The following is a 9,973-nucleotide window of genomic DNA, read 5'->3' as shown; positions in this document are numbered from 1 at the left end:
GTGTAATTACTAATATTATATCATCAAAAACTCTAAAAGGTATTGACATTAAGTATGTATAATTACTACTTTAATTTTCTCTATATAAATTTATGGCATAGCCAAGGAGGGTAAAATGATATTTTTAGAGGATCCAAAATCATTTACAATTTTTTTCACAGTTGAATTACATAAATACTCTTAAAAGAAAAAAAAATGAAGTGCTAAGAAGGTTTTTGTGTAATTTACTCTTTTTTTCACAAATATTACTTGATGGTATGATATTATACTTTTGAGTGCACAAACCGTCAATGCAATATTTATATTTGCCTTCAATAACTATCACACACGTACCTTTCTCTAGAAAGAAGGTACGAAGCTTACCCTGTTCAGAGCGATATTTGTTCTTTTCTGGTTAATTGCGTGAAAAAATGTGACTAATATGTATAAATACTCAAAATTTAATTTAGATATTACTGTGGACGACCTTTAGTTTGTTCTTCTTTGCTACGAATTTTCGAGAAAGAAAATAAATATTTTTGTGTTCAACAAGACGTGTTCGAGTTTGAAAATGTAATTGGTATTGATAATGATGTTCAAGTCAATCAAGTGTCCAAACAGCTGGATCAAAGCTGTACTCAGTTCTCAAAGATTGTGACCACTTTTGCGAATTAATTGTTGGAATATAATGGCGGCACCGTCTCTGATGCCCATGCGGCATAGGACCATGTCCGTACACAAGTACGGCTTCCTACCTTCACAGGCGGCAGATGATTGACGACACACGTACAATGGACTTTTTTTTTTAATTTCAAAAGAAAATCTTTTTAATTTAGAATTATAGATTTGCACCCTTTGGCATTACAATCGATCAAAATTAAAAATATATATATATTTAAAATTATTTATTTATTATATTTTTAAATTATTTTGATATGCTAATATCAAAAATAAATTTTAAAAAATAAAAAATTATATTAATATATTTTTAAATAATTTTTTAAAAAAATAACTATTTTTATACTTTTAAACACCTGAAGTTTTACATGGCATCATTTGCTATTACATACTTATTAATGGGTGTTTTTTTCCTTTCCTGTTTTATAATGTGTTGAGATTAATATTGGGAGAGCAATAAGGCATGCTTGTATTTTACTTGATATTTGATATCGATCTTCACCATGGGTTAGATTTTGTATAAGCTTTTTTAATATATTTTTGCATTTAAAAATTTTGTAAGTAAAAATCAAAAAATTTATAAATACATGTAATAAATTAAATAAATTAAAAATTATGTGTCTTCATAAATGAAAAAAACAAAAAATAATATCTAAAAATAAAAATAAAAAAGTTGAGAGACAGATATAAATCAAAATATTTAATTTTATAAACTGAGATATTTACCAAATTATGTTTTCTAAATTTATTTATTAATATATTTTTCTATTCAAGCAAATAATAATAAAAATAAAAATAAAAACACAAATTAAATTGATTGAATAAAAAAATTACTATGCAAAGCTGCATATATTATATTTTTTATTTAAAAAATTAAGTCCATCTATATAAAAAAATAATTTATAGATTAATTAGAAAAACTCTTCAAAATCTAAATGCAGAACCAAAAAAAACATAAATTTCATTTAAAAGATATTATCTAAACAAAATAAAAGAGAAGGACACTAATCTAAATTTAAAAAAAAAAACCATATAAAAAAATAATAATTAAAAAAATAAAAAATAATAATTTTTGTATAAAGACAAAAGCCAAGCGTTGCTTGCCCTCACTTATTTTATTAGGGCACACGTGCAACCCTGCCCATCAGGCTTGCATAAAGGGGCTTTTATATTATTTTTTTATTACAATCGAGGTGGATGATATGTCGTGCGTCCTAATTATTTTGAAAAAAAAATTATATAGTGCGTCACTTATTAAAACAGATGATACATCATCTGATTTGCTTAGATTATAGCCACTAAAAAGTCAGAATTTAAGTTTTTTAATCTAAAAAACTTATTTTTAACCCATTTTTGTTTCAAAACCCTTTAGGAACCATGATAAACCTATCAATAACCTAAAAACATCATTCCAAAAATCAAAATCAACCTGAAAATAAAAATTAAACTGAGTTCATATATGTTTTTTTTTCACAAACTTTAAAGGTGAAGAAAAAAACTTAATATAAACTTCCCTCATTAAATAAAACAATTTGACACAAACATTGATTTTTTTTTTATGGCTTAAATCAGTGTTAATGAAAAAACATTTTCCGTCACCAGAATCCAATGACCTCTCTCTCCTTTCTCAATCAAGGACTAAAAAAATAAAATAAATAAAATTGTTTCAAAATTGAATTGGAAAAATATTTAGGCATTGAAATCATATAATTTACGTTATTTTTAAAGTTAGAGGACCAAAATATATATTTCCTGAAACCTATGGCATGCTACTCATATTTGATACTTTTTTTTTTATTTTGGTCCCTATCCTTTCAATTCTACCATTAACTAAGAAATAAGAAGCAATTAGCCTTAAATTATGATCAAATCATCTAAAATAAAACTTTAAGGACCAAAGTGAATTGTTAAAAAATAAACAATATCATCCATAATGTTTTTGTGAGAGGATGAATAGTGTTTACCCTACGCATTTTAGTTTTTAAGTTAATGAGATAATATTAAGTTGATAAATTGTTTTTAATATATTATTAATTAAAAACTATTAAAGTACTTCATTGTTTATATAAACAATGAAGCACCTAGTTATCTTTTTTTTTTTTTGTATTTTTCATTTTCTAACTATTTTCTCCATTCAATTGAATTTTTATACAACCTAATTAAAAAACAAAAAGTTGTGATGTAAAACATGGAGAAAAATATGATCAATCTCAAATTTATTATAAATTTTTGTTTATTTTGATGTTAAAGTATATTTTGTTTACTTTTTAGTTTCTATATTTGAGAAAGAAGAAAGAAACGTACTGCAAAACTATAAAAGAAAGAGAAAGTTAATGGTTATCATAGTTCTAATAACTAAAATGATACAATCTTGATGTCAAAAGGTTTCATTGAAAGAGAAGAGTTCAATGATGGTGGTTTTTCACCTTCATCTTGCTTGAAAAAGTAGATCAATCTTAAAGTCTTATGGGAAATTATTTTTAAAATTATTTTGTGTTATTTTACCATCAGAAAAATTTGTCAATGAAAAACACTTTCTAGAAATTATAAAAAAATCTTTTAATTTATTTATTTTTTAGATTTGATCTCTATTATTTTGATTATTATTTATTTTATTTGAGATAATTTATAAAATTATATTTTTTTTCAATTTCATTCTCATTCAACCTTTTAATTTGTAAGATTTATTCTTTATTATTTTAGTAAATTTTTAAAAAATAAAACATTAATAAGTTTTTTAGCTCATTTTCTAAAATATAATCAAATACTGAAAAATATTGTCAAACTTATTTTTTATTATACTACCAAATATCAAAAAATAATTTACTTTTTTAAAATTCATTTTCTTGAAATTCACTTTTCAAAAAAAAAATATCTTCTAGCCAACAACCATGGCAGAGATAAATTTTTTTTTGTTTGATTTTTGTGAGTTTTAAATTAATTTATAAATATTTTGAGTTAAAAGATGATTTATTAGGATTTCCAGCTACCACATTACAACCAAAATCTGGGCTAGGATAATAGATGTTGTTTGCATTAATTTTTTTAAGAAAAAAAAAATATAATCCTAGATGAATGGGTATAGATTTATAAGTTCAAGGACATCTAAACTTGGGTAGCTAGTTGGATGTTAAGGCTTGTCCCCCCAACTTTTTTTTTTTGTATTTATTGCAAAGAGATTTTAATCGATAATTTCCTTCTTTTGTATGTATTTCTTTAATTTACATCAATTCTTTTTATCATCTCTCTCTTTTTAAAATTGTTTTATTCAATTTTTTAAACAATAGTTATTATATATATATATTTAATATTTCAAAAAATTATTGTAAATTTATATTTTCATTTATTTGATATAACTTCTAAGATAAAAAGAACACCTAAATCTTAATGAAAATGGGTATTTGCATACTCATATAAATATTATTAACAACCTTTTCACAATTGATTGATTCAACATTTTTCTAAATTATTTTAATAAACATAAACAACATCTTCTCATTTCTTAATTTAAAAAATTATATAATAAAACACATTCTAATATTGAAACATTCTTGGAATATATGTGAACAATTAGCTTGGAACTCTATCCATGACATAATGCGGGTTTTAAAACTAGTACTTAAGTATAATTATTTATGAGGATAATCATAAATTGTAAGGATATGTATGAAAAACCTATAAAACTATAGGGACTAAATTAAATCTTGGAGAGCTGAGCCCGTCTCTGGCCCATGGGCCTAGGTAGCTCCGCCCCTGCTGAGTGCTGACCAATGCTCCTAGGCCATGCGATCGTGGCAGTCCAACAATGCAGAAACAAATTTATGCTAACTTAAATGCATCTTTTAGATTATTACATGGCATTAAGCAGTGTTTAGACGTGGTTTCTGGGCAGAAAGTAAGAGACGACTAAACAATACAGAGGAATGAGACACAGATAATTGTGTTTACTGGAAGTGTACAAGGTTTTTCCAGGGGTAACTCAAAACTTCCCAGTTTCTAACCTTGTTTTACTGGAAAATAATTTATTGTTGGCAAAATGGTTTCAATGAAAAGTATTTTTTTTTTAAAATAAATTATTTTTTAATATTTTATAGTGTCATAAAAAATAAATTAGAATATACTTTTGGCTATGTCATGAAAATAACTTATTAATATTATTTTTTCAAGTTTATTAAAAGAATAACAACCAAATATAATAAATAAAAAAGTTGAAGGAGGATAAAATTAAAAAATATTTTATTTTATAAATTATTTTACATAAAATAAATAATATTTAAAATAATAAATACTGAATTTGACAAATAAAAAAATTAAAAGATAATAAAATTAAAAAACTACAATTTCAATAATTTTTTTCGAATAAAACAAATAACAATAAAAAGAATAAGAATCAATTTGATATATAAAAAATTTAATTAAGAAAATGATAAGAGAAACAAATAAAAATTAAAAATTAAAGTTAATATAAAAATTAAATTAAATTAAATTATAAAGAGTGATATTGAATAAAAAGGATTAAAATAAAATACATAGCAATAAAAAAATTAATGGTCAAATTTGATAGAAGTAATAAATAATAATTTTTTTTGAATTTTTTGTAATTTCTAAAAGATTTTCAACCCTAAAATTAAAAAAACTAATTTATTGACAAATAAATTAAATTTTTTTATTAACCGAAAAATATTGATTTTTTTAACTGTAAACAAATTTGAAATTAACTTTTAGAAAATGACTTCTCATTTTCATGAAACAAACAGGGCTGCCTTACTCGGGGTCTTCTTTCCGATGAGCTAGCACTCACTTCTGCTCTGGCACCACCACCACCAGAGCTCCCTCAACTGTGCCAGTGCCACCGTCCATAACAATCTTCACCATCATAGCCCAACCCCTTTCTTTCTGTGAATATATGTATAATTCATCATCGTCAAGGACTTTAAAAAAAGGACAATCAAGAAAAACTCCAAATTAATGCATTTAATTTTGCAAGCCGACAAATGATAATTCTCAACTCTGTTTGAGCTGAGAAGAAGAAATGACTTTGACATGGACACAATCTGCCACTGCATCACACATACACAAACAATCCAGGGAATAGTTTCCTTTATAAGGTCTGATCTAAGCTTAAGCCTAAGGTAAAATGGGTTAGAAATTAAAAACAGGAAAGGGTATTTCTACTATGTAATCTAGTAATAATAGGAAAAAAGAAGTTACCGCTACTGCGTGGACCTCTGTTGAATCCAAATAAGAAAAGAGAAGTTCTTTCACGTAGTTGGTTGGTAATTTTCAAGAATATGTAGGTTTTATGCTGTATAATAACATCTTATCAGGTATTATTCATTGATTTCAACAATGGGAGTGAATAAACTAAGGTTGAAGCACGGCATATGTGTAAAAATACTGTCACTGTATGTCAGTCCCCAGAAAGCTAGCACGTAATCATGCAGAGCATCATCGGAATGCTCCCTGAATAACACAACAAGGGTACGCAGTACCCAGTGAAAATACAGAAACCCTAATTACATGAACAATATGTTCTCCCCGATCATCTAGATGTACAGAATCTTTAGCCAGGCATTAAAGTTTTTCTGATTTCTGACGTGTATTTAAATAGCGAAAATTCAACTCACCGGATCCAGCAAGGATCATATTGCAGTAAGAGATCCCCGATAGCTCTGAAACAGAGTTGGAGTAAGAAAGAAATCATCAGTCGTTACTTACTTTAATAAAACAAAATCAATATGGGGTTGAGCTTAATGTGCTAGGTAACTACCAGAGACATCTTAAGAAATCGATGAGAAAAAGGAACAAACGGTTCTCTCCATCAAGGAATTCAGGTCGAACCAACCGCTCTAAATTCAAGTTTCTAGGAAGAAGATTGCTGTAATACAATAAAGTTGTGACTAAGGCAGTCGGCTGAGACATTAGTGTACTGATTAGCCTGACTAGCGACCAGAACATCCGTGGCTGGAATGCCTGTCAGAAAATATAGTAACAGCACAAATAAGAACCCTTGAAGTGCATAGAGTTTCATGTAGTGATCATATTACGAGTTTTATACCGAACTTTTCCTTTCATAAAAAAGAATACATGCAAGAACAAATTATAGAGAGAAAACATACCATATTGATTAGTTAAGAGAGAGGAAATTCGCTTGAACGAAGGGAAATCATGTTGGTGATGGAACTGAAGCTGAGTCAGGAAAATCAGTTGGCAGCATAGCAGATTGAAATGTCTCCTCTTCAGCTGCTGTTCAGACCTACTCTTCTCCCAAGGCCAAGGGGTCAAAGATATTATTGGTAGAACTGAAGCTGAATCAGGAAAATCAAATGGCAGCATAGCATATTGAAATTTCTTCTTCTCTTCATCTGCTGTTCAGACCTACCCTTCTCTCAAGGCCAAGGGGTCAAAGATATTATTGGGCTTATTGCGAGTTAGTTGTTGCTGAACGTTGGGCCAAGTGGGACTCACCCAGCCCATCATTATTAACTAAAGTTGTTCAGCAAGTATAGATTTGAAAATATATTTTCTGGGGCTAATTAGTTGAAATTGGAAAGAATATTATGTCAACTTGGTTCACTAATTAAAATTACACCACAAACCAATGGAGAAAAAATATTTTGTTTTATATAACTGCATGATTGCACAAGCACACATATCTTTCTGAACTTACCTAGCCAGCTAACAATATGATGAACAGCGTTTTGCACAACCTTGAGATTTCCTCCATGTGTTTATTCTGGGGAAAAAAAAAAACATGCCCATTAAAAAAGGTTTCGAAGAGTAAATTGCATGTTCCTTGACTGGAGATGCGTTCAAGTTCGATGAGAATGAGAACATCAATATCAATGGCTGTCGTGAAAAGTGCTTAAGAAACTGCTCATGTATTTGCCTATTCGTCCATCAATGAGTATGAAGGCATTGCTTGCCAGAGCTGGAGCAGATTGAAATTTGGAAGATCCCCATACCAAAGTTGGCATTTTTTATACATCCTTGAACTTGAATCCAGAGGTAAGATGCCTTGTCTCTAGAAATTATCTTTTCAGACAGATGCCTCTGAGGACTGCTAGACGTATATGCTTTAATTTCACTAATAAAGGCCAAGGAAAATCTACAGCATTTATATTATTAGAACAAAGAAATACTTGATACATAATTTACATTTCAGAGGAAGAGCATAATAAACAGATTAGATATGAATTATGATTGCTCCATAAACTCACTTTGCTTGCTGTTAGTTTTCAGCTTAGAGATAATCTCTAATGCACAGGAGGTAAAAAGAACTCAGGTTAGAGTCCTACCTTTGCAACCATGCGAAGCAAATCGGCTCACCGGAGACTGATCATCACTGTAATTTAAGACTCTTGGGTATAAGCTACATGAGAATTTAAAGAAACATTTTACAAGATCACAAGGCATCAAGCCTGCCTTGTCCAGTGGTTGATCATATAATTTTTAGGGGGAGCTCTGGCTATATCCTTGTTATGCTTCTTATTCTTTCTAATATGGAGAAAATGTAGCGATCTAGTCTCCTGGATGTTGAAGTCGGAATCCCTGTTGCTAATGTAGAAAAAATATAAGGAAAAAGCCATTGATTCCCTTTCTTCAATCCATAAAAAGAACTGACACGGAACAAGAGATACTATTGTCTGAGTTGGGAATGGCAGCAAAACATAACCCACATATACGTGAGAAAAGTAGCCATGAACTACAGTTTTTCAATTTCGAAAGCATAGCATTAACAACAAACAACTTTGCGCCTCTGAATAAGCTCGGAGAAGGTGGGTTTGGCCCCGTTTACATGGTATACTTTATGCTTATAAAACCCTTCATTCATTTTGTATCTATTTAAGAAATTATCAAATTCTTCCTCTTTGGTCGGTTGACATCTACCTTTTATTAGTCAATTATGGTTCTGTTCAATGTCTTTCACTTTCAAGCTTTATTGCTTGCTTCCAAACAGACATCAAGAATCGGTCGAGGTGCCTTCATGCGGGTCTCTTATGCGCACAAGAGAGCCCAACAGATAGACCCACCATGCTAGATGTTATATCTATGATATTCAATGAAGCTAATCAACTAACTCCTCCAAAACGACCAGCATTTTCCAATAGGAGCATGCAGGGGGCAGTGATTGAAGAGCACAAACAAAAAAAATCAAGAAAATTGTTCATTAAACCAAGAATCAATCACTGAGAAAGAAGCTAGTTAAAGGGGCCAGTGCAGATTTCATGAAAGAGTCCTTTATATGAACTATATATAATATTGATAATCATACTTTGCCACGGCCACAAATCACTAGCTGCTAATTATTATGTACATGTCTTTTATTTCTCCGAACCAAAACCTCTTGTGTGTGTGTTCTTTAATTTCATATGTAAACAGTGAATGGGTCTTGATTCGGGCTCTTGCAGTAATTGCCGCCAGTTGGTTTGGTTTATGACAAACAGTTTATTCATATATGGCTCTATTTTCATAGATTATCCCGGAAAATTTTATACCATCATGAGAAATAATCAAAGGATCACACGCAGCACGCCCTGGACTAGAAATGGTTATTGGGAATTTGGGGTTATGCGTTGATTTCAATTAGAGAGTTCTCTGTGTTCAGAAAGATGCGCAGGCCTATGTCTTTTAAGCAAGGTATTTATATATATCCATAACCATAGATAAGGCTCCAATCAAATCATGTCTTCTAAGCAAGATATTTATTTTCTGACGGTGAAGGATATCGATATTGTAAGATTATGATTTTATCCAACCTTCAGAAGGAGGAGGAAGAAAAGGTATGAGATACTGGATACTACTTATCCAAAAAAGAGAGATGTTTTATCTTGTATATTACCTTTCTTATATTCTGCATTGATGAAAAATGACTAATTTGATATAATTTGATGAGCAGGCACCTAAGGAACTCAGAGCCAAAGCACAGCAGAAAGGGAGCCTTGGAGGTTCTGGGCTGAAGAAAAGTGAAATGAGGGCTTCAAACCAAAATCAATGTATGATGATATCTCTTGTTTAGGGTGGTGATCACTGGCATCCCATGCTTAACATGTTGGTCTTCATTCACGCTAAATGCTACTGAACCTTCTTCAAGCAGTTTATTCTGCATTGTCCACTGTGGACGAGGAAGATGGTATCACCATTCCGCATGGTTTTATCCTTTTTGCAGAGTTTTTACGGACACTGATGAGAAAACCTGGCATTCTTGCGGTTGTGATGTGATGTGTTTTGGGCAATCTGGCTTCCCCCTTTTCCCAATCGCAGTGGGTATAAAGAATTCTTAACGCAAGCCAATCGGAGCTATGTGTTGTGGTTC

The 9,973-nt window shown here is 30.0% G+C and overlaps 1 long non-coding RNA gene across 1 annotated transcript; it reads right to left on the bottom strand.

Annotated features, from left to right (window-relative positions):
• Positions 1-5,306: 5,306 nt before the first annotated feature.
• Positions 5,307-6,874, bottom strand: LOC105108843 (uncharacterized). Its single transcript, XR_839131.1, has 4 exons — positions 6,777-6,874; positions 6,428-6,630; positions 6,285-6,329; positions 5,307-5,553 (listed from the first exon to the last, which is right to left on the bottom strand). It is a non-coding gene; the product is annotated as an uncharacterized LOC105108843 (long non-coding RNA).
• Between the last annotated feature and the right edge of the window lie 3,099 nt (positions 6,875-9,973).

Source organism: Populus euphratica, unplaced genomic scaffold (genome assembly GCF_000495115.2).
Source record: "Populus euphratica unplaced genomic scaffold, PopEup_1.0 scaffold199.1, whole genome shotgun sequence".
NCBI classification, from domain to species: domain Eukaryota; kingdom Viridiplantae; phylum Streptophyta; class Magnoliopsida; order Malpighiales; family Salicaceae; genus Populus; species Populus euphratica.
Note: the sequence above shows the minus strand (reverse complement) of the source record. Positions and strands in the feature narration are given on the sequence as shown.